The 27,559-nt window shown below is 33.4% G+C and overlaps 1 protein-coding gene across 7 annotated transcripts in view; it reads right to left on the bottom strand.

Moving 5' to 3' along the window:
- Positions 1-27,559, bottom strand: part of LOC408822 — a 698,419-nt gene that overhangs the window by 367,290 nt on the left and 303,570 nt on the right. The window lies entirely within an intron of this gene.

Here is a 27,559-nt window from a genome sequence, read left to right as displayed (position 1 = left end):
ACGTGTACCCAACCCCGTTGTATCGACATGATCGATGAAACGGAGAGAGAGAGAGAGAGAGAGAGAGAGAGAGAGAGAGAGAGAGAGAGAGGAAGGTTCTTACGATTTGTAAAGATCGCTTCGATCAACTTTCTTTTTTAAATTTCCCGAAATATAATTTAGAATCTTGGAAAAAAAGAAAGATAAATTTTATAATTATTAAGATACGTATAGACACGTAGATTTTAGATTTAGTGTTTTATTCATGGAAGTGTTATTACAATATTCAATAATTATTACTATACTTATATTTATTACTATTACTATTACTTATATTTTTACTTTATTACTATTACTTATATTTTTAATTAATTAATATCTGTTATTGTACTGGCTAATTTGTTGTACACGTTAATGACAATTTTGCCAAAAGAATTTGCACATTTTTTTTTTTTAATAATTGTAAGAACAAAGAATCATTCGATTTGGTTTGATAATTCTTCCGCGTTGAAGCAAAACGATTTTCTGAAGAATTTTTTTTCAATTTCTCGAAAATCGATGAAAATAAATCCGCTCCAGTTTTTGCTGCAAGTTAAAATTAATTTACAGAGTCAAGTTTATAAGAAAAATTCTTGCTCTCGATATATGTAGATAAAGTAAATGCTTATATTTCTTAATCATTTAACGTATATTTACACGTGACACATACAGGTAGAAGCGAAACGCCCACTGCTTGGCAATTTGCTTATTTTAGCCATTGATCTTTGCGAATTTAACTTATACGATTTCTCGTGCCAAAATATGTATATCTTGTAAAAAAAGAGAGAGAGAGGAAAAAAAAAGCAAATCACATTCATCGTTAACCTATCACAATTCATATCACTCTGATTCAAAAATTAAAATTATTATTCATCCTATTTAAATAATTGAACAATAGATAGACATATTTCTTTTTCTTTTATTTTTTTTACTAAAATAAAAATAAAATAATATTTTAAAAGAAATTTCTTTCTTACGTATCAGTTAAAATAATTAAAAAAGAGAAAAAGAAAATGAAAGACAAAGACAAGCAAAAATTTAATTCGAAAATGTGTATTTCGTATTTCGACGAAAAAAGAATCTTTTTTCCACAAACGTTAAAATTAGCACAATATCGAAAGATAAATAGAGAAAATCTCATTTTGAGTATATTTACTTTCCATTCGTGACCATTTGTTAATTTCCACATTTCCACTCTCTAACACGTCAATTAACACAAACCTCGTCGATATCGCCACCACAGCGATACATCAAACCGCACTCGATATTTCTTCCACGATCCGTTCGACTATTTCGATCGACGTCGTGTCACGCAAAAAAAAAAAAAAAAAAAAAAAAAAAGAAAAGAGAAAACAGCGAGCAACATATATATATATATATAAAAAGAAAAAAAAAAAAGAAAGCCACAAACGTCAGTCAAAAGCCCTTCCCGTTTCCCGTATGTATTCGTTACGTTAACGAAAAGAATCGGGCGCGTTAAAACGTTTCGAGGGGACGACAGAAAGAGATCTCTCGGCCCGTTCTACAAACGGAAGTATGCCAGGTGATTGATGGCCGGCCGATTGTCAGCGCGGAGGCGCACCAGCCCCGGCGATAATTCACATTCTACGCCTCTCCCTTTCTACGCCACGTCCTCGCCTCTCTCGTTCCCCCTTATGGCCGACACGCGCCAGGGGTGTTAAAAATAGGGAACGGCGGAGATTAGATGGCCCCGCAGTTGTCAGACATCGGCGGCATCGGGTAACGAGAGAGCGAGGAAGCGTTCTTCTCGAGAGTGGCGGTTGCCTCGTGTTGCCTCTGTCTTTCCCTCTCCTTCTCCTCCTCCCCGTTTCACAACCATTGGCCAACCGTTCTATTCTTTCGCGACACCCTCGCGTATCCGCTTTTTACCGCATAATTAAGCAGTCCCGCGTCATTCGTCACACACGTTTCGCCGGCTTTTAATTTAAACCCGTGATTCATTGAGACGAAACGACGAAAAAGAGCCTGGGCATCGTTCGTGGCCCGGACTCGAAGTTGTTGCTCGAAGATTTGTGGGACGGGTTCGGTGAACGTGTTGAGATGGGATGGTTCTATGGTTTTTTCATGTATTTAATTTTCGATTAGTCTTTAGTATCAAGCGTTATTATTATTATATAAATTTTGTTGCTCGTGTTATCCTTGTGTAGAAAATAAAAAAGTAAAATATGTATAAATAAATTAAAGGAAAGGATTGTTTCTTAATTCTTTAATGTACAATTTGATCGAGATGTGTATAGGATATTTGGTAAATTTAATATGGTGGCTTTAGATGTGTAAAATGGAAAGCTATGTTTATAATAGAAATTGTTGAAATATAGTTTGATTGAGAGATATTTTAATAATAAATTATATTCATTTTTATTCGTGTTTCGATGAAATTTTAATGTATCGAAGATATTCCAAATTAATTATTTAAATATTTTATCTTTTGAACAAAACGTCAGAAACTTATATTGCGTGAATTTTATATCGGCCAATTTATAAAAATGTACCGAAATACATCGAGAAATATTTATAACAATTAACTTGGTTGTTTTTGATCATCGAAAGTCCAATAAACAAACAATAAATTCACTAGATTTTTATTTCGGTTGAAAAATTTTTTTGATAAAAATAAAAGAAATTCGATAGATAATTAAATTGTTTCCACGTGAAAAATAATCTAAATCTTTAATTTTAAATTTTGTAAAATTCTGATTTAAAGTAATAAAAATTCTTTCTACTAATGAAAATAAACTAAAAAATTAATCGTACTAGATTCTATCATCTAAAAAACTATTTAATTATAACAATACTTTTTTTCATTCTAAATTGATATTTACCACAAAGATTCAATCCATCATTTTAACTATTAATTTAACGAATAAAATTCGTTTATTTATTTACAATTGCACAACAATTATAGTGGCAATTATATTCATGCAATATACATAATATATATAAATAATATGATACATTAAGTGGCAAATCTTTGAATTACATTAATCCATGAAAATATCACAAATATTTGAATGGTTAATCTTGCCATTGCTTCGAATTGACGAAAATATATTTATATATTAAAATAAACCGTATAAGAAAGTATATCACACGATGAAATCGACGAATCATGAATCTAAATCCAAATAATTCAAATTGTGATTCCGAAAATCGAGGAGATCAACTCATAATGTAGCAAATACACATATGAACTTCTTGATCGATAGGTTAAATAATCCGTGATAATAAACGAACCCACTCGTCGTCGGTCGATTCAATATTTGTGTTCGAACCGAATGAATCAGCAGATGAGAGCAAAACTGAGAATGAAATGAGCGAGCGAAGAAGAAGAAGAAGAAGAGAGAGACAAGACTCTGAGAGTGAGATAGTTCGAGAATTTGATCTTTTTCTAATTAAAGTCGGGATTTCGACCGATTGATCGAGCAGCAAGGTTACCTCGAATCGATACTTCGTTGCCTTTAAAGGGATTGACCTAGTATAGGTCATGGTTACCGAGAAGTCGCCGTAGAATAACGCGTTGTACTTGAAATGATTAAAGGGTAATCTCGTTAAAACGTATCGAGCAATTTCGTTCGTAATATCATCCAGTTTACTCTACGAAGAGAAATTAACACATTTGGATCGTAAAATTTTATAAAAGAAGTTCGTGCAATTTATTTAGACAACTCGTTGTATAATAAAAATCACACTAATTATACAAAAGTGATAAATGAATATATTTGCAATTCACTATCATGTTAGTTTAAAAAAAGAAAATCTTGAAAAAAGAATAAGTCTCTACATTTTGTAATAATTTTACGATAAAAGTATCGTTAAACGTGATAATTTATTAATAAACTAATTTGAAGGAATAATGGAATAACTAATTTCAATGAAAGACAATAATAATCTTTATTCGTATACCGCTATAACGTATCCAAATTTTTACGATTATATTAAATTAGATCAAAGATTTATCCGCCGCGGGCAGAACAATTCTTTCGAACATATAATTTACTTGGACGGTTATTTTAAGAGTAGTAAAACCGGGGAATCTGAGGTCGAGAACATCGAGAATTCCATCGATTCACCGATCCTTTTTTTAAATCGTGTCCGCGTATTTTTAGCTGAAAGATTCTTCGCAAACGAATATTATATCAAATTCCAATAATCCTTCTCGTTGCATACAGCGGACGAGAATAATGCACGAACGCTGTCTGTGTAAAAGAAGACACATCTACTAAAAATGTACCGGTGTATAATGATCGAGGCAAGAGTGACGAGCGTGAAGCAGACAGTAGAAACGTTATGCATTAGTCAGCCAGAGCTACAATTACGTCATGCGTATAGATAGATTTCATGCTTTCTCATCTCTCTTCCTCTCTCTCTCTCTCTATCATAATCATGTAACATCTGAATTCAAAATGTTCCACGCGAAAAAAAAATATTGCGTCAACATTTATTCACCGGTGACGAAAATTTTTAATTTTTTTATTTATAAATGTGAATGTCAGATATAACAACGATACAGTTGGATTGGAAAATTTTGCAGAGAAAGAACAACAAATTTTTAATTTTATTCTATCGTGAAAATCTTGAAAGGAAAGATCTCAAATACAAACTAAAAAATTTTTTTCGATATTCCAGTAATGGATACAGGATCAAATTTTGCACGATTTTTAATTTAAAAAAACAGAAAAGTTTAAAAATAAAATTTATAATATATATATAAGCTGAATACCGTAATATGATTTATAAGAAATACACGAAAGGATAAGTTTTACGTTCAAATTAAAATACGACCTAGTAATTTATTATAGAAAATATGTCTGAATTACTTAAAGTAATCGCGTTATCTTAAAACATCGAACAAAGCTAATCCACAAGATTCTAAACTCCTCCTACTTATCCTCCTCTCGTTCCCATTTTCTTTGAAAATCCCATCCCATCACCCACTCGGGATCTCGGGGAAAAAACGAATTGAGAACCAATTCTTACCAATACAACGCTTCTTGATCCTTCGTTTTCCACGACAACGTGGCATGCGTTTACCGTTCCGAAGATCGAAGAGAATCGCGGCCAAGAAGAAGCCACGCGGGCGTTCGAACAATGAATGACGAAAGGCGAGAGAACTCGCTCACGAGAGGCATTCTCGAAAGCGCGGCACCGAGAGCTCGTGCATTGTCATGCTAATAGCGCGCGCGTACACCACAGTCATCGATCATCGCTCCTCCTCTTCTCTCCCCTCCCCCCCTCAAACATTTCTCCTTCCCGCTCTTTTTTTTTCGTCCATTCTCCCGCCACTGTGTTTCCTTAATAATGTGACTCGGCCCAGCTTTCAAGCACCGCGTATTTTAATAAGTGATTTTTTTCATAGAAACGGACGAAATACGAGAATGAAGACGGGAGGAGGAAGTGATGAGAAGAGACTTCAATTTCGAATTTGACGCTTTGTGCTCATTGATTGAAGGGAAATTTTGATTTTTGTATGTATTATGGAACGTGGGATGTGGATGCTTTATGTTGTGAACGAGGCTAGTTAAATTTTGGTAATATTTAAGAATCTTTCGGATATTATTAATTATTTGGAATACGAAATTTGTGATTTTCAAGTGACGGGGTTGTTCAAGTGGTTGGTTTTGGATGGATTTTCAGAATGTTACGAATTATTTGGAGCATGGGATAATTGCTTTATGCAACGAAAGGTTGTTTATATATTCGTGGTTAGCTAGTGAATATTTGAGAATCTCTTGGATTTAATTATTTTGAATGTATGATATTTAATAAAGATATTTATGATATTTGAAAAATATTATTCTTAAGAATTTTTCAATAACAATAAAAGAATTTAAAATATTTAATGATAAATTAAAAGTGTAGTTAAAGTATCATGATTTTCATATTTCGATTATCTAGAATAAAACTATCGGATATTCCTTGAATGTTTGAAACATTTTCTTTAAATTTTTCGTTCCAAACTTTTTAAAAACAACAACGAATTGAAAATATGATGGAAAAATTTGTGCTTGCTCGAAATATCTATCCAAAATACAACATTTAAGATTGAGAGAATAGATTGGAAAAGAAATATTTACGAGTATATTATTTTATGCTTATTGGAGGAGAAATATTTGCAATGACTGAAGAATTTTTGTTCGTTAAAATTTCTTGGAATATAAACTTGATGACGAAGCGAGGATGTAAAAAAAAAAAAAAGAAAGAGAAAAGGAATATTTTTATGCATGCAAATTATCCGGAACAAAGTTTTTATGGTGAATCGACGATGATAGAAGAGAAATATTTGAGCAATGTTTGAAGAATTTTATTCGTGCAAATTACTTGGAATGTAATGTTTCGAATCAAATATATAAAACGTATCATAAAACAATGTATTTGTAACATTTGAACAACTCGCTCAAGTATTTTCAAATTTAGAAATAAACCAGAAATTGTTTCCAAGAAAAAGAAACAAAGTTGAGATTCCGTTCCAAAAAGGTGAACAGATTACATACTTAATAGATAAAGATAAACATCATTTTAAGCAGTAAAGACGTGCTTTGCTTTAAACACACGTAAACATAATATAATTGTATACACTTCTCTCTGCTTGGATCGTTATCAGTTTTTATGACATCTTTATTACATTTATTTCCTATAATTATACACGATACAAATTATATAATGTTTTTAAGGTAGCAGAGAATTGTTTGCTCTTATAGTCAGTTTAGCATTATAAAACATTACAGGATTCGATGAAGTAAATTGCGCTGAGAACAATATTTTATATCTATAATTGGAACTATAGACCTTGGTCAAGTAAATACGTACTTTATACACCACAAACGTGAATATATATGTAAACGATTATTGTGTAACGTTTTGATTATAAGGAAAATGTCAGCTGGAAGAGTAAGTAAGAAAGTATAAATAAAAACTCGTAATACGTAATTAGAATAAATTATCTCGTTTCTTCGAGCCTAAGTTACAAACATTGTCAATAAATGTTCAAAAGTATATCATGGAATTAATTTGTTTCTATAAGAAAAAGAAGAAGAAGAAGAAGTAACAGAAAGAAAGTCATTTTTCAGGTTTTTTATCAATCCTTATTAAATATTTATTTTGTACATGCTTATATATAAAACCATTGTAAGAGAGACAAATAAATTTACATTATAAATATTCTTATACTACTTGTTTATAACATCTATTTGTAATTAATATTTATCGAGTTGAAATAGAAGAATTCTACAGAATCTTTCTTATTGACAATTACCGAATAATTCTAAATAAAAAAATATATATACATCAACGATAATAAAACGTATTATTAAAAGAATCACACCCTTTCTAAAGATACAATTTTCTACAACAAGATCAAATCATATTATTTTCATCATCGTTGATAACTACGATACATAACGATAACGTGATATATAGAACAACATAAAAATCAAATTATACGATGGTAAACACTCCGACAGTAATGGATGATCATGGCAACGAGCCGAAAAAATAATGTTGGACACGTGACGTAAGAGTGTGAATGTTTGTTTGTATCCAAAGTATGAAACAGAGAAGAGCTCGTGGAGAAATATGTGTATATATGCGTGTGTGTGTGTGTGCGAACGAATCGAGCGAAGAATGTTAAGGTCGATCTTCACTGACAAACATTGTTCGCGAACAATTTGTATATCTATTAGCAATCGAACAATGTGCCGAATCATACGTAAGGATTATCTAATTTCATTCCATCCTCTGACCATCATCTGAGCTACGTCTAAATGTATAACTAAAAATCAAGATCTTTCATACATATATAAACAAGAATGAATGATATTTGTTTTAAAAAAACTACAATATTTATTATAGTAAAGATTAGAAAACAATTAGATATTAAATTCTAAATCTCCTTTTCAATGAACTTAATTAGATATGTTTATTTTGTTTAATAAATTCTAAATGCAGTTCTGGATTTGTTCTACGTAATTCCTCGAATTTCATTTCCTATTAATCTAATCCTTTCTTTTTGCCTAATTTAATTTTCCATTTCAAATTACTATTTAATCAATGTAAGTTCAAAAATAATTCAACAAGTTTCCGTATTTTCTTTAAAAACTGGACGATGTCGTGAAAAGGATGGATCAAAAAGAATTTTAGAAAGTAGAAAAAAAATGCTCCATAAAGAAAAAAAAAATATTTCTCGAAAAACTTGAAACTGAAATCCTAATGGCGATGACATAACCACTCCGTGGGGCAATGATCAACGAGCGGTGTAGAAATCTAATTGCAACGACAACGAACTTGTTGATGCGTGCGACGAAGATACACAATTGCGCGCCATTTGTACATACACAGCGCGGAGGAGAGCACGCATGCTTTGGACGGGAGCCGCGATTTATAATTCCTTTAAAGTGAAGCAAGAGCCGTAGCCGGGGAGCGCAGCAAATTGCCACCGGGGAGAATACGGCGGCCTTGATTTGTCGCTCGACACACCACCAACTTCTTGGCAAATTGTGCGATTATGCGGTTGCACGCGTCGTGTTCCTCGATGCCCTCGAAAGTGTTTTCCCGTATTGGGCGGTGAGATATCGCCGCGCACGGCTTTAATTCATTTTCGATAATTTGAGAAGCGGGTTTGAAATTAATATCCCCTGCATACTTGCGAGGTATCTGAACGCAAATTACGATCGCAATGAAAGTTGCTTGTACGTGTATATTAATTTTAAATTTTATCGAACGTTTAAATTATTTTTGTTAGAGGTATAAAAATAATTGAATAGGATGTAAATGGTTTCTGGAGACTGGTTTCTGACAAAATTTTGTGAAGGTTTCTTTCAAGATTATAAGTATTTTTTGCAAATTCGTAAAGCAACCGGTGAGATCTAATGTATGATATACCATGAGTTTAAAATAATTTTGATAAAATGAACAGATGAGTTTATTTTAAAAAATAAAAGAGAAAAATAATATCATCTTATTTTAGATATTTAAATGTTGATATTAAAATACGTCCACGTGTTTGTATACGATATGTGAAGCATTTTTTTATAGAAGGATATCTTTGAAGGATGAAATCAATCAAAGTTTCAACAATTGATTTCACGTTTTGAATATAATTTAGCTTAAGAATTTTTTATATAATACAGAGAATTAAATTTTTTTGTAATTAAAAATATTTAAAAAAGAACTAAAAATGTAGAACCTGTTTAAAAATTGTATTTTGGTAAAAAGAAATTGCTTTATATAATCTTTTATGTTTCGTATATACATAAAGATTTATTGAAAATAAGAAATTATTCATTAACATTTTATTAAAGAATAAAAATTTCCAAATTTCCAATTTTTGTGAGACAATATGTAACTTTTATAGTTTGTCCAACTAATTGTAATTTTAACAAATTGTAACAATAATATGTATTTTTAAAGTAATAGTAGTAAGAACCTTTCTTTTGCTATAATTGAATCATTCTCTTTTCAGATATTATATTACATTTCTTACATCTTCTCTGTTAATTTTTCTATATTTTTTGAGAAATATACCATAAAAATCATGATTTAACTGATGAATGTTTCTAACAAAATGTATAAGAATATTAAAATTTTAAGTTTGAAAACTAAAAATTACATGCACAGATGATTACATATCAATAAAATATTAAAATTTTCAATTATTCCATTGTTGCAGCAAATAAATGATATTTCATAAAAAAAAATTTTTAGAACATTCAACAAGTTTTAAGATTGATATACAAGTTTCTACATGCAACACATGCATCTTGTACCAAATGTTATCAATTTTCAAAATAAAAAATAAGAATAAAATCGAAAAAATGAAATATCACATCTTTGTTTCAAACATAATAGTATATACAACTTATTATAATACTATAAATCTAATACAATTTAGCTTTCATAGAATAAAAAAAAAAAAAAATCTATAAAAATAATAGTACAATATTTTACGATATTTTATTCTCCATTCTTTTTTTTGAAATTGATTATTATTGAAAAAAAATTCAATCGTTAATTATTATTGAAGATCAAACAAATTTTCAGTCAAAAAAGTTTCCATCGATTTTATTTGAAAAAGAAACAAACTACGAACTAAATTTAAAAACGTTGAGAAATTTATATTACTTTCAAAAATACAAATTATAAGCATAAATTACATTACAATAAAAGTTATTTCCATCCCATCCTCTCGACAAAAACATAAATTAATAAATTAATTTCTACGTGATCTACATCTACGATGATACCCGAAAACCATGCAACCATGTTCCATTAATAAAACCTGATTTCAAAACTTGACATTACTGACATTTTTACAACCCTTGCTCCCTACAATTCCACGAAAAAAAAAAAAGAAGACACTGAAAGACAGAGATGATAAATACAGCGGTATAATGCGTTCTCGATTAAAAACGACGTAGATTTTTCGAAATTTCCCCTCTTCTCTGTCACTTTTGTGTTCGCCTGTGTGGAACGCGTGTCCCACGTCACTCGACACGAGGTAATTTCATTAGGCGGTGGACCGACGTAAATCGTGAAATTTTTCCCCGCTAATTGTCCGGCCGGGGACACAAAATGTTCTACAAAGTCCAAGAATTTTCTCGAACAGCGATATGTAATTAAATAACGAAATTCTTCGCGTTCCATCCCCTCCACTTTATTTCTCAAAATTCCGTCAACAATCAACCCGTTGATTCGTCCAACAATCTTTCTTCTCCTTCTTCTCCTTCTTCATTCCTTCATCGATGGAAATTAATCAAATTGCCAAGAAATTTGAGAAAAAAAAATAAAATAGGGAACAATGGATGAATACGAAAGGAACACGAATCGAAAACCGTGGCGATTTGACATTCATTTTTCCAAACGAGTTGATTAATTAAATTAAAAATAGCCTGGACAGCGTTTCGATCGAGATAAATAAGAGGAGGGAAGGGAGAAATGATAGAAGAAAAGGGAGAAGGAACGGAGAAACGGAGCGCTCTTTGAAATTTCGCGTGGAAAATATTGTCGGTCGACGGATTGAGGGAGCCGGCTCGTTCATGGAAAATACGTCTGACCGGCGAGGGATCGTAAATGTCTATCCGGGCGGAGGTGGTACGAGTTTCCGTGCGGCCAGCATGACGGTTGGTTCGTGCTCGCGTCATTCGTCGAAACGACGAAACGGTTCTACACCTGCTCGCTCTATAATTCCAAGACGTTCGTTTACATTCCAACGACTCTACGGGAGCAATATTTTTACAGAGAAACTGGAAACAGTGCGGCAGAGAGCGGCTTCTAACGGTCCTCCTTCTATAAAGCTAATAATAAAACAAGGCAAGAGTTCGTTAATTGAACGGACGAGCAAAAGTAACGACGCGTCCATTAACCGTGAAATGTTAGAAACGTAAGGTATGAAGAAGGGAGGGAGGGGATATTGCGATCGATATCAATTTGAGCTACCCTTGCCTTGCCTTTTCAATACCGCAATTCGAACTTATATTTAGAATGAGTAATATTTTTATTATTAATTAAATCGATATCTCAATAATATTAATTTTCGATATACGTTGAAACGTATCATATTTAACGTAGATAATATTTTCATCATTTAAGGGACAGAAAATGTCGTTTTAATACCGAATTCTGAAACTTAGAACACGTAAACTCGATGACATACTTTTAATCGAATTACAAATTAAGAAGAAGAATTTGACAAGCTCCTTCTTGATCTTCTTAGGATTCCTATGGCTCGATATCGATAGACTCAAACAAGTTTCTTTTCTTCCTTCGAATATTCTGTAATTATTTTATATACAATATCGAGACCCTCTTTTTAGATTCTTTTTGTAAATGAATTAAGTTGCTAGATAAAAAAAAAAATTAGAAGAATTCAAAAAATTATCCGATATTCAAATCGTCGCGAACGTTTCTTCCATTTCTTCCCCCAACGTATCCAATTTACATGGAATTCCGATTTCCAACTAACGATAGCGGCCAATGTGTATCATTGAGGTCACGAAAATTGCCGTGAACGAGTCAACGCGCTTTCCTAATCTGCAATCTCCTCACCATCACGCAACTTTCCCTTTCGCGAAAGCGATTTCGAAGCGGCTCGATCGCGATCTCGCGTCCGCCACGCTTTCAACGTTCGCCAATGCGATGCAAATTCGACGAATGTGTTGTTCCTCGTCGAATGAATCGACTCGAATCGCAAGAGGAAAGATACTCGATGGAATCAAAGAAAGAGGGAAAGAGATAAAGTAAGAAAGAGGAAAGATACTCGATGGAATCAAAGAAAGAGAGAAAGAGATAAAGTAAGATCAGAAGGAGAGAGAGAGAGAGAGGGAGAGAGGTATCGATCGACGCCTCCTCGACGTCGCATAAATTCTGAAAACGAAGCGGTTTCGTTTCGGTTGCTCGCGATACTCGAACGAGGTCAAGAAGAAGCGTAGGTAAAGTTGTCGGTTCCACGTATCCTCGTGATAACTGCCACGATAGAATGTTCTCTTAAATTTCCCAGGTGGAATCGCCGCCTCGTACTTGCTTTCGCGACGTCTTTATACGGTTTCCACCAACGAATACCTACGCCGACCCATTCAACCATTCGCGAGAAGCCAGAGTCCTTCGAGAATAAGCGAATATCGAGGATGTCGCGGGAAAAGTGGCTGCTCCCTTCCTCCCACTGACTCTGTGTCATTTTTCACGTGCATAACTCGTGCCCGGATTTTCGAGTAGCCCAGTAGTATACGAGTTTTCGGGTTACAAGAAGATCGCGGTTCTCCAGAGTGGAAGAAGACGATTCTTTCTTCCCTTAACGGTATATCGTTTTGACGTTTAATTTTTCTCGGGGAAAGGAATTTCGTGACGTGGGAAAAAAAGTTAAAGCTTTTCTAGAAAAGCTGTACGCGAAATTTTTCTCCGTGCGAAATTATTAGATTGTTGTTGTAATTGAAGATATGAATTTATTAGGAATAATTGTAACTTTGACACTTTAAACTTTTCGAATTCTTGTTTCTTCAACTATGAATAATTTTTATATAAATCGTACGCGAGTATTTATTACAGAGAATTTTTACGTATATTATTTTACAATTCTTCGTGCTTTTTTGAAAAAAAAAAAAAAAACTCGATTCCCTTCGCGAAATATTAAACAGAGGAGAAGAAGAAAATTCATTCTACGATTCTAATTTACTTTTCCAACAAACGTGGATATTCGTATTGCACACGCATATTGTTGCACCATATTGTTCTCGATTAATAACGCCAACGATAGTTGTGTTGTTCGAAAAATTAAAAATTCTGCGCGAAATTATACGATTAATTTCGAAACAAACTTTGTTCAGCAAGGAACGTTAGAATTTATGATTCAGAATTATAACATAATTTTTAGAGAAAATAAACTGCGTACAGATATTCAAAGAGTGAAAGCACGATTTATAATAAGGATGATTTAATTTTAGAAAGTATTTTTCATCCCTTCACTTTTATTCTTTTTTTATACGTTAAGAGTAGAGATATTGTTTCGTGTGACAATGACAAGTCTAACGATTGTGAAGTTAGAATCAAACCATGGAACAAAGTTTATCAAACTATCGTCCGTCTCTCGCGGGGAGGGAGTTGTTATCTCTCTTCCAGAAACACGACACTGGAAGCATAATGGAAGAGAGAATAGACTTCAAAAACTCTTGCAAAACAGTAAAAGAATCAATCAAATATCGCAAATCAAAGGTAAATAATTTACATTGCCAGATTAATCTTTTCCAAATTAATATATTATACAAAGTAATTTAAATTTTGTGATACTATTCATAAGAATTGAGAAATAATATTAGATATTTAATATTCTAAAAAATAGTTTATTTTTTCTTTTCATTTTCTCTTCTTGTTTCTCAAGACTTGAAAATATTGGAAAAAAATAAATTGATGATTAAACAAAAACTTGAAAAAAAAGACATTTATTTTAATGTTTTAAGTCTATTTGAAACGATCATTTTACAATTTGCAAACATCATACGATACTAAAATTACTGTCAAAACAAAATAAATAACAATAATAATTTATTTTTTATTAATCTATTCTCAAAATACTTTCGATTATTTTTTATCCTTTTGTTTATTTCATGATCTGAAAAGATATAAATATTTCAAAAATCAGAAATAAAATCAACAAACTATTTTCTTTCTAAATATCAAGTTTCAATTCTTAATAAACTAACTAGAGAATAAATCAATCAACTTTATACACTTGTGATAATTAAAATTATTTCAATAAAAATTATAAATTAAAAAATTCATAAATCTTGATCTAACATGATTTTTCAAAAAATAACAATCGATTGATCATTCCTCTACGTATTAATATCAAAACTATCGATCATAATATCGTTATACACGCTCAAAATTCCAATGAAATCAAAAATAAATGCCACTTAACCAGAGTTTCCTATTTCAATAGATTAAACATTTTCAAAGATTCTTCTCAAAAAACAAATTCTCTTTGCAGCCTTCAAATAAACCCTGAAAGAGCGGAACGAGGGAACAGGTTCGCACAAATTACCGTATCCAAGAGCAAAACGCGCGCCATTTGTCGTTCTCGCGCCGTCTCGTTATTAGTTTTGACTCCGATGTCCACAGATATGCCGGATCGCAGTTTGCGGCTGGTTAACGATGGCAAAAAGCTCGAGCTGACATTCGAGAGAAAAAAGAAGAGAGAAAGAAAAGAAGAGAGAGAGAGAAAGAGAGAGGTATACGTAAGAGCAGGAGCAACAAGAAGAAGAAGAAGAGGGAGAAGGAGAAATAACGAAGCGTGTCGAGTAGTACGCAGGAAGCGAAGAGGAGAGGCCCGCACGTAAACGCGCGCACCACAGCGCCACAGGGACGAGTGGTGACTCCCGGCGGTATTTATATAGAGGCTGGATTGTCGCCAAAATGCTAGAACCGACCCTATCCATCGTCAAAAACACGGCACACCTCTCTTCTTCCACTTGATTCTCTTCTTCTGCTTCCCTCCGTCGTCTCTCTCTTATCTGCCCCCACGACTTCCGACTTTCTCGCTTTCTTGGCCGAAAAGCAAGAAAACCTCGGACACCATCCTCGACGCAACCGTACGATAACCGGAGAGGAAGATCCATCTAGGAGGTAGTTTTCAACCACGCTCCACACTCCATGCTTTATTTGTCAACCACTTTGTGGTAATGTCCGCCCGTCTAGAGAAATTAGAAGCGTGCAACGATGACGAAGGCGGCCATGCATCATAATACCGTATTAATATCCGTTGATGACACGCGCCACCAACGGTGTCCCTAACTTGTAATACATTGTGTTAGCTTCTTATCTAGAATGAAGATATGCAAAATGGAATTCTTGAAAGTGGATTAATTATTTTGTGATATTCTGTCATTTCTCTATTTCGTGGGATCGTAAGTTAGAATTGTAAAATTAAAATTGAAAATTTAATTTTTGCCTCTCATACTTTTATTTGAGAAGAGAAATAACACGATTTAAATTAGAATCAATGTCGATGATTCTTATTCTAACAAAAGAAACAAAACTTGATTATTTTAACATTTTATTACAAAATTGTGTTTAAAACGAAAATAATAACATTTTATTTTTTCCTCACTCAAATTAGTGTTATATTAATAAATTTACGTAATATTTTATATAAAATGGAATGTACATCTCAACAAATTTAAATATACAAACAAAAGAATCTGCTTAATCTAATTAAATTGCATAAACAATGCTCAGAAATTTCAATTTACTCATCACGATATCTTAATCTCATTACATGATGTATAAAATTTGTAAATTCCTGTATCGAAAAAGCGAGGGAAATTCAAACGACTATTTCGATTATCAAGAAAAGGATATTTATAATCGATGAAACGAACAAAATTTTGTTTCTTTTTTCCCGATGCAAAATCTTTATCACTTCGAGAGAAATTGAAATAAAATTTGTAAATGATAATCAGATACAATCCATTTATCTAAATTAATTCTATTGAATGAATAATGAAAAAAGATATTTAATTTGTTTTTTAAGTTTTTTCTAATGTAATAAGAATCATTGGATGATTTTCAAATATAATTATAAAAATCGTAACCAAAATGTGCATCGAACGTAACAAAGATATATACGGTTTAAGGGGAGCGAGATGTTAGGAAAAATCAAATTGGAGCAGGAAGCTCGTTCCCTTCCTTTCCCAGAGGAGGAAGCATACAAACGAAGTTGCATCGTGGCACGGAAGTGCACGCGACAATGGGCTCTTTTTAGAAATTTCCATCGCGCCGGTTCCGCTCGGCGAACTTCGAGTTTAATTTCGTACGCCGCTCGTGGTTCTGCCTCATATTCGGGAAACATTCGCGCAAAATTTTCATCGTACCGTCTCCGATACGCTGCTAAACGCGCACGAAGAAGCACGAATGACTTTTGATACGCCGTCTGAACTCGCTAAATGTTCGTTCGTGCGTGTTCCCGCACGACGAAAATGTCTTTGCCGCTTTAAGTGTTTGCAAATGTTCACCAACAGTCCACCCGGTGAATGCAACAGAGTTTCGTGTTAAAAGATTAAAAGATTCGCGAGAATAACTCGCGCAAACTCATTTCCAGGCTCTAATTTTGACTAAAGTTCTTGTTGAAAAAAAATGTGATTTTTCAATAAACAAAAATTTTTAATTGTACGATTACGTTATTAAATGGTTCAAATAGTTTGATAAATCAGAGATTCATCTTGGAAATCTCATTTATGATTGAACCTAATATGTACTCAATTTTAATGATTGTTATCTCGAAATATGATGAAAAGGAATCTAATTAAAGGAATTTTATTTTCAAATCTTTTTTGGATGATTAAGATCAATTTTATTAATCTACCTAATTTCTTATTCAATTTTTATTTCTTTAATAATATTCTCTATATGTTCAATAAATTCATTATTAATTTTAATAACATTAATTGTTTTTTTAAGTGGGATACTAGTAATATTTTCTTACTTGATTTCATTAATTAATTACACTCAGATTACTTTAATAACTTTAAAAATATTGATTTAACATATCTATATACAGAAATAAATTCAATTCTATTCCTAATAATAATTTTTATATTAATCATTACATTAATTTTAATAACAAAAATTACTTACATTGAAAAAAAAAATAATTTCATTTTATCTTTTTATTTTCTTGAACGTTTCAATACGTTAAGTAATTCATTATCTTCTTACTATTCGAATTTTTTTTTTACAAATTTTATTCAAAGATCTATTATCCAATTATCAATTTCAAATCATATAAATCGTTTCAGTGAAATTGATAAAGCGATTTGATATCCCAAGGAGAATGAGCTACGAGTTTGACGACTTCGCTATTTCTTTTCTTCCAAAAGATCAGATCGTTTTTACAAACTGCCAGCAAAAATAATTTATCAAATAACAACGAAGACTCCTCTATCTAAGATATTTCACAGAAAATAGAATAAAACAATCTGAAACAAGATTTGAAGCAATAACAATAATCTATAATATGCAATCCTTACAAAGAAACAAATTCACACATACATTTTTCCACGCTAGTTGCAAACTTTCCCTCTCATAGAGTATCTTTATATAGAGAAAACGCTATTACAACTTATGCTTGCCAGCAAAAATTGTTCATTAACGCGGCGAATTTTCACGATATTATTATTATTATTATTATTATTATTATTATTATTATTATTATTATTATATTTCAGTCGAGGGGATACAAACGGATATTCATCAAGTTGAATTCCCAACTTAAGTAGCCGGTTAATACGAAGAACGTAAGAACATCGTGATAAGTTCGAAGTAAGTCGTAGTTCTACGGCCAACAATTAAGAGGATCGTTAAAGCGAAGATACCGTGCGCGCTTTAAAACGATCGTCAACCGGCTACGCGATAATCGTAAAAGAATACGAGTAGGGGCATTAGCGGGAGAGAGAGAGAGAGAGAGAGAGAGAGAGAGAGAGAGAGACTCGTCATTTTGTACGCACGATCAAGCAAGAGATCGAAAAAAAAACGCTTGGACGAGATTATTGTTCCCGAACGACAGGCTTCTCGAAACGTGCGCCTCTATTTCTGCGTGAAATTATTACCTTGGCTCGAAACATGCTCGATTCCTACCGTTTTCCCGTTCGATGCATTTCTTCGCGTAGCAATGTCGAAGAATATAACGACGGGGATCGTGTTGTACAGTTTGTGAATCCAAGTAGAATTCAACGCGCGATATTTCATTGTAATTTTGAACATTTCGATATTTTTAGTTTTTTGGTAACAAGAACATTAATCCTTTCATCGATAAAAATCTCTTTTAATAGGATAGAGAAAAGTTTCAATTTTTTTCTTTTGCTGTATAAATTTTGTTAAATCCATGGATAATAATATTATAAATTTAAAAACGAATATATCGTTTTTAAAAATCGAATGATAAAAATGAATCGTATATATAAGAAAATAAATGTAAAAAACTTAAAATAGTTTGAGAATTTTTCATGAAACACGTTCCCAAAGTTTCAAATTCCCCTTGCAAGATGTTCTAATTCAAAGTTATCCCATTTCTCGAAATACAAAATTTCTTCAAAATACTTAGTCCAAAATATTTACGTTTATATTTGATAATCTGATAAGTATTTTCGAACGATCGACGTTGAAGCTATCGAGATCGTTGTTTTGCACCAGTGTTACGGTTCCAAAGACAGAGAACAGATATAATTATCTGTCCGGCCACATCTATCCGTACGCGTCTCCCATTTGCCGCACGCGAGCTAATGGTTCAATAATTGTTTTACGACACCATTACATTTCTCGATGTCGTATTAACAAGCGATACTGGTGCAAATATATATATATATATATATATACATTCGACGATTTATTACTTTTTTTAAAACGCGTACGAAAAGGTTACAGAAAATACGATTAAAAGATTCGTAAAGACAGAGTGTAAGAGTTGTAACTTGTAAAAGGATACATTGAATGGAAAGTAAGAAATAGCTGGATGGAATTACGCACAGTAAGGAAATTCTGGCTCTGAAGTTGGCTCGAGAGTTACGAGTCTTGTTGATGTAATTATTCTGAATGAATATGTTGCGCGAATATTCAGAAATTGAATGATAAAATGTTTGTACACTTTATATTTAATAATAAATATTAAATCAACCGTAATTCTAAAGTTCGTTCGAGACAAGAATATTGTCGCGCGTGTTTAAACTGATACGATACGAACATTACATAACGCGATAGTTTTCAGAATATAAATATAAATTCGTTCAAAACAATTTTAAACTACAACACTATATTACAAATATATTTCTATTTGTATCAATTTTTATCGCGAGAAAAATACAACTTTACAATTTTATCGTATTCAAAATCAATATTGAAATGAATGGAATTTTCTTCGCGTTAAAAAAAAAGAAAAAATCGGACAAAAATTTGTATTTCTTCGAGAATCGCGTGTGTACGTATTCCCATTTAGCGCAGGGATATCTTGCTCGAAAAACAATCGGGATCATGACGAGGGGGCCAAAATTAGCCGTATACCGGCTGATATATCCCGCGGTAATTTGCAATGCAGTTGTCTAATGTCGCGCGCGCTAGCCGTTACGCATTGTTTCGCATCTGCGATTTCGTGACAGGACATTCGTTGGCAAACCGCGAAGACCTCGAGACGGTGTTAGTGGTAGGAGCGCGCTAAGTTGATTAGGCCAGCAAGCTGGCGCTTTGCGCGATTTTACGTTTTGCGCGTTACACACCAGGCCCAGCGTTTCCCAGTGCTCCCGCTGACACGCCACGTTTCCACGAATGATTTACGGCGGAGACACCGGCCACACTGTTATTCGGCGAAAATTCGAAAAAATCGAAACGACCCCCTCGACTTCCTCGCTCCAGTTTCCCCCGAATGCGATTAAAATAGGAAGGGCCGCGCGCGTGGGCGTGAATGTGAATGAGGAAAAACTTGGAAAATTGACTACTGATATGATTACTTTAAAATATGTATATGCTTAATTCATATCACATTTAATTTATAATTTAGCGCATATTATAGAGTAATATTTATCTGATTATTTAGTTACTTATATTGAAATTTTTATTTGTTTTGCTAATTGTTGTTCATCTTTCTTAAAGAAATATTGAAAAAAAGCACGAGTAGATTCAAGGACTTTGTTCATTCCTTTTGGTTAATTTAGTTGTCTCAATTCTAATTTTGAAAATTTAGTAAAATATATAGAGTAGTTTAGTGAAATATTTTTAGTGAGTATTTAGTAAAATATAGAGTAATATTTATCTGATTATTTAATTATTTATATTGAAATTTGTTTTGTTAATTGTTGTTCATCTTTCTTAAAGAAATACTGAAGAAAAGCACGAGTAGATTCAAGGACTTTGTTCATTCCTTTTGATTAATTTAATTGTCCCAATTCTAATTTTGGAAATTTAGTGAAATATATAGAGTAGTTTAATGAAATATTTTTAGTGAGTATTTAGTGAAATATTATAGAGTAATATTTATCTGATTATTTAGTTATTTATATTTTTATTTATTTGTTTTGTTTTACTAATTGTTGTTTATCTTTTTTAAAAAAATATTGAAGAAAAACATGAGTAGATTCAAGGACTGTTCATTCCTTTTAGTTAATTTAGTTGTCTCAATTTTAATTTCAGAAATTTAGTGAAATATATAGAATAGTTTAGTGAAATATTTTTAATAAGTATTTAGTGAAATATTATAGAGTAATATTTATCTGATTATTTAGTTATTTATATTTTTATTTATTTGTTTTGTTTTACTAATTGTTGTTTATCTTTTTTAAAAAAATATTGAAGAAAAACATGAATAGATTCAAGGACTGTTCATCCCTTTTAGTTAATTTAGTTGTCTTAATTCCAATTTCGGAAATTTAGTGAAATATATAGAATAGTTTAGTGAAATATTTTTAGTATTTAATGAAATATTATAGACTAATATTTATCTGATTATTTATATTAAAATTTTTATTTGTTTTGCTAATTGTTCATCTTTCTTAAAGAAATATTGAAGAAAAGCACGAGTAGATTCAAGGACTTTGTTCGTTCCTTTTAGTTAATTTAGTTGTCTCAATTCTAATTTCGAATAAAAATTTCACGAAACTCGTGTCTTTGTTCACGAGGAACAGACAAGAAACAGGCAAGAATTCGTAGTGGCCAGAAACTGGGACGACTTAGACGCGTTAATTAAAGAACCTCGCAGATTTATCCGAGCTAATACCGATATCAATCAGTCTGATTATCGCGCGTGCATCAAATGGTGCACAGAAATATCCAAAGACAAGAAATGAGAACATCTGTCGATGCTTGGCCCCGATGCGTTCGCGTTTGTGACGTTGAACGCACGTGACAGCCGTATGTCACGCGCATAGTTGCTCTTTTTCGATTTCAAATCCGTCCATATACAACTGGATCCAGCGATTCTCGAAAAAAAAAAAAAAAAAAAGAAAATAAAATAAAATAATGAAATGGTGCGCATCCAAATCTATTGGATCTCGGCCAAAGGAGAAGATATCACGGAAGGGGAGGGGGTAAAATTGAAGCCAAAACTCGAAAAATCCTATGAACGATAACGGGGATATTCACCAAGTTTTCCTTTTTTTTTCCTCTTCTCGACTCTGATAGTATCGTTCGATAACGAATAAATAAGCTTGACATTCGTACAAACGTGACTACCATTCCACTATTACTATTCATAAATCAAAGTTATTTCTTAACACTTCTTAACAAGGTTAAGAAGTGACTAGGATAAAATTTAGAAGGAAAAAATACTTTAAACATCATCAGAGAAGACTGGAGTATGAAGTATAATTGTACATTATTCGATGAGACTGAAACTTGGATAAAATTTAGAAGGAAAAAATACTTTAAACGTCATCAAAGAAGACATCGAATATAGAGTATAATTGTGCATTATTCAATGAAATGAAACTTTATAATTAGTACAGCGAGATTTCACGTGGAAAAACCACTTAAATTAATAAGGATAACGAATAAATAAATTATTCTTATTGTCAAAACGAATAATCTATCTTCCAAATGTCTCCTTTCCCGGAAATAAAACAATATTTGAAATAATTCTACGTATCCCCCGTTACGCATTCGACAAACATTCTAATCTTCCCCCTAAAATTACTTCGACTCGAGTATTTTTATCGAGACAACATTGGCTAGTGGGGGAATATCAATATTTTATTTATACCCGTGTCAAAGCGGTAATTATAGCTGTTTGAAACGCAACACCGGCGATTCGAAACCCACCGTGTGTACACTTCATTGAAAAACTTTTTAATTTCGACCCCTTCCCTTCTTCCGTTCCCATTGAAACATCCGTATATACATATATATATATATATATATATATATATATATATATAAAACAACGATTCGCGTTTAGTGACTTCAAACGAATTGTTCGCGACGCTTTTAAATCCGATATTAAACGGTTTGTATAATATAAGTGAAGTGAATTTTCGATAAAAAGCGCGGGTCGCGGATAACGGCTCTCTTATCCCGGCTTCGCGTGCACGTGATCGCCGCCCCAAGCGCGAGAATTATTTTTTAGAATTATAGCGGAAGAGATTCGCAGGGGGTGGCGCGGCCCAACCCGCGGGTTAATTCGAAACGAATCGGTGAATCTGTGAACCGCTCGATAGAGAGAAAGAGAGAGAGCGATTCATTCGATTCTTTTATTCCGTTTTCTGCGCTTTTTATTCGAGCAACATCGGATTTCTCGCCTGTGGCGAGGCGGTAACAAGTTCTGTCAATTTCCACTCGTCGTCGTTGAATATTGAAATGAGTCAAAGCGATGCGGAAATGTTTATCACGATGGGATAGGGAAGAGAGGGGGAGGGAGAAGGAAGGAAGCGAGCAAACGGAAAAGCCCCGCTAATCTGAAGCTTTAACCCGTGGAGTCGGAAATGAATCGCGAGTAAGATTTCCGATATAATGGAAGGAAAAATAACGACGGGATAACTTGTGCCCGTCCTTTCTTCGGATCCCTTTTGCATTTTCTTCTATATTCTCGTCTTTTCCATTCTCTCAGGAAGAAGAGCGTCGATCCTGCTCGATCAAGGATAAATCATTTCACGTGAAAATTATTAATTTGAATGATGATAGAAGTGGAATGAAACGATAATTCGTAATTATAAATTTGTATAATTAATAATAATAAACGGTATTAAAATTATTCTAAAAAAAAAAAAAAGGAGATGCGCATCAACTATGAAAATTAATAGTGATTCGAATTCCTCTATTTTAAGCGTAGCATTTTTTAAAGGATAAAATGTACTTGTGGAGAAACCACAATACATTTCCGCGAACAATATCGTGTTCGCATGCGATGCTTCATTACAACACGTATATGCTACCAATTCCTGAAATGTATCGTATATAACGTATTCAGGCGGGTATATATCGAGATAAGAAAATAGAATGAGTTATAAACTGTATCTCATGAATAGAAAACGACCGCTTTAACGAAGAGACGTTGATCCATTCCGCGGAGAGAGTTGCAGGGCAAATAATTGCACGATTTATTGGAGAGGAATGAAAGGGGAAATATCTCGCTGTCGAATCGAAAAAAAAAAAAAAAGAAAAAATAAACATCCATACTACTAAATAATATACTTTCGAAAGGGATCGAGCTTTTAATAAGAAAAAATTAATAAATGTATAAAAAAAAAAAAGAAAAGAAAGGATTTATTGAAAAAAAAAATCGGTATAAAAAATGTTTTTTAAGTTTTTACCTCACCACGCGAAGCAAAGGCTACGCCTTTAATTAATTCCTCTATGAGTAAGTTCCAGAAACACTGCACTATAATCTGTTGCCAAAGATTATGCAATGAATGATACGGTATTCGAATATACTCGTAGTAAAGTATAAAGGAGGATATAATATCAGTGTTAATTTTACTGGAATCGTGAATAATAATAATAATAATAATCTCGAATTAGAGAAGAAAAATATATAAACGAAAATGTGTTATAAAGTACGATAATAATACTCTTGCCAATAGCAAAAATAACCTCGATATACATGCTTTCTTATACAGTTCAAGATGAATGAATATAAGATGTGAGTTAATAAATTACAAATATTATTACCTGCCCCGATACAAATTTAATCTTAACTCGGATTCAACTTGAAATTGTTATCTTTGTCTATCAAAGAAGAAAATCTATATATATATATATATATATATATATTGTTTCACGTAACAATGATTACTTTGAAAATTTAATCCGATCCCTTTGACCTTTTCCGATGCACAGCGAGTCAAATTTAACAACTTGCATATATATTACAATTGTAAATAACACGGAATTACAAAATTAGAAAATTATAAAATTTCCATAAATCGTGATAAAATCATATAACGCTTCCCTTGAAAATACCAAGGAATTCCACATCTTGATATTACAAGCGAGAAACTAGATGCAGTAGATTCAGCCAAAATTGTCAGACCGACGCATCATCGCGTCGATTGCTTACTTTTCTTCTCTCTCTCTCTCTCTCTTTCTATTATGAGTCAACGTAAAAGTCCTCGATTACGCGTAATACGTGAAGGAGAATATTTTTTTTTCAATTTTGCTCGGTAAATTTCCATACATTAGTGAATCAAGATTTTTAAATTACTCGATAATAGATAATCTTGCAGACAGAGTCGGTCAGAGAGATTCGATCCCGAATTGCATCTTCTCGATTCTCCTCTCCATCGGAATTTCGAATCGCGATTTCTTCCCGCGGCAGCGGAAATTCCCCGTAAATATTCGGCGACGTTTCAATTCGTTTCGACACGGCAGCCGTGTACGAATGTTCGAGTGGCCGCAGCTAATGCCCGTCAATCAGAAACGGCACGTAGTAGCCGCGATAAATAAAAGTGTTCCCCCGCTGGTGTGTATATTTACCGGTGACTATTTTAAAGCGCCACGCGCGCAAATACACGCCACCGACGAGGAAGTCGTTGATGCGCTCACTGAATGAAGAATGCAACTAATACCGGGCCCGCGTGATTGCGACACGGATTATTACTGATATTCCGTAATAATTCAGTTGGTGGTCGGTGATCTCCAGTCCGAATTATGGACACAATCATCTATATTTATAAGTAATACGAGTAAAATATTTCAAACGCGTAGTTCAAACGTTTTTGTGGCTTTGAAAGTAAAAAGTATTGGTTATTGGTTATTGATTATACGTTACAAACGTCGATCGATTATTGACAATTGACAAATCTGTTTATCATATATGCATATCGTATATTCGTCGATAAAAAACGATTAAAAGAAATTTGAATAATTTTCAAATACATACGTTTATTGAGAGATAATACGTTCCAGGTAAGAGAAATTCATTTGAAAAAATGAATGTAAACATTATTAGATATGCTGGTTTAAATATCATTATAATAGTTAATAATATTCATCCGCTGTTCGATTTGTTTGAACAACTAAATTTCGAATAATCGACGTCCCATTGTATCGTGAATGAATTATTTATGGATAATTGTAATGTATATTTTCAAAATGTATAGTTAGAAATGTCATTAATGAAAAATGTATTGTACAAATTTATATGCACAGGAACGAATTTCTTCTGAGAATAGAGATATTTTATAAGAATGAAGAAGAAAAATAAGAAAAACTTTTGAACTTTTATCCCTTCCAAATCCTTTCCCCCCCCCCCTTTTGCATAAAATCTTATGCACTTGGTTCCTGTAAACCGACATAGCCACTGTACAAAATTAGTACAACTTTTATTATCTTTAGAACGACGAGCCCACGACGTTAAATAAATTGCGCAAAATAAATGACGTCACCTAATGTTTACTCAGCATTTGTTTTCTCGACAAACAATACCACTATTGTCATCCTAAACAACTATTTATATCGTAACTCTCTCTCTCTCTCTCTCTCCTACTCTCCTACAACTCTATCTCCGCATCGATATTCATCGATAATTCTATTACACTAATCGACAAATTAAACCAAGATCAATGCGACATATTCAACGAAACGACATCTCTTCCCCTGAGAGAGGAGAGGAGCACACCTCTCGAAAACGAGAGCGCGAAGAGGTATTGGAAGAAGCTACAGGGATGGCATCGCGACGAATCTCGGTGGCGAACCTTTAATTAAAATCTTTCGATCCGAGGGGACAAATCTCGCCAGCCTGAAATGAGGCGAAACGGCTGTGGAGGTACGCGCGAGTAACGTCTCATTAGGCACAGATTGACCTAATTACGAAAGGAAACGTCTGGCGCACTCGAGTAGTCGCATCTCTCGTCTGCAGTTGGTGCGTTGCCTGCCTTTCTGTGTAAAATTGGAAATCGTTCTCTATTTATAGCGCTTTTCCGATAGGGTCACCGAAGCCGGACAAATATGGAACAATGTGCGGAGCAACAGGGAGCGTGAAACCGTTCCGCCTCGTTCCCTTTTTTGTTTCCACCTTCCACCTCCCATTTCCATCCTCCCGCCGTCCCTCTTTCTCTCGCACTTTTTCCCTCTCGTCGAGGCGCGTTATTATTATTTTTACGTGCTGCCGCCGCTCTACCGGCAACCTTGACTCCGAGTATCGATCTGAAAAAGACTCGCACGAGTCACTCGAACGAGATTCTCGAAATTTTACGTACGTTCGCGCCACCGGAAACAGCGTAAACAGTAAATCCGCCGGACGCGAGAGACGACCAGAGCCGTTACTAGACTCGCAGAGCCTCTTTATTCGTTTCATGGTTTTGCGCTTTCACGGAGCAAGAGCTCCACCGTGGTGCTCTGGTGGAAAGCGAGTTTCGTTTTGTTACGCGCCGTCGAACCGCGGAACGAGCGTTCGATTAATCACTTCCCGCTTATTCGAACGCGCTCGCCTCGATATCGACTTTTCAGAAAAGAAAAGCGATACGATATTGCGATTTGAAATAAGTAAAACGAATTATTAAATTTCAGAATATCTGGATATTATAAATGTAATATTTAATTTTTTCTTTCTTCTAAATTGAGAATTGTTTTTTTTTAAGTTCGAAACAAGATTTGAAAAAATTTTTAACACGCGTGAATTTTTCCTGAGATATTAAAAGTATTTTCGTTTCTCGAAATATTTTTAAAATGTATATATATATCGAAATATTTACAATTAATATAAATATATATAAGATCATATACTCCAATCTACGTCTGTCATAGTATTATGAAGTCCTATTATTTTCCAAGCGTAATAGCGATATTACGATCGATTACGTTAATCGATATGGACGATGGATTGGCCATTTCGACGAATCTCTCGCGACATTTCCACGCTGAATTGCATTGGAAAATTCTATCCGCGCGAACAATGCTGTACACCGATGCTAAACACGAGTCGCGAAAAAAAGCGATTGCACGAGAAGAGGTAGAGTCCACAAATCGTATATAACGTGCACACGTTCCGCTGAAATCCGCGATGTGTCGCGTTTGCGCGCGTACAACGCGTAAATCACGCGACACGAGCCGTGCCGCGTTCATT

This window comes from Apis mellifera, linkage group LG5 (genome assembly GCF_003254395.2).
Source record: "Apis mellifera strain DH4 linkage group LG5, Amel_HAv3.1, whole genome shotgun sequence".
Taxonomy (NCBI): Eukaryota; Metazoa; Arthropoda; class Insecta; order Hymenoptera; family Apidae; genus Apis; species Apis mellifera.
This window is presented reverse-complemented; position numbering and strand designations above follow the sequence as displayed.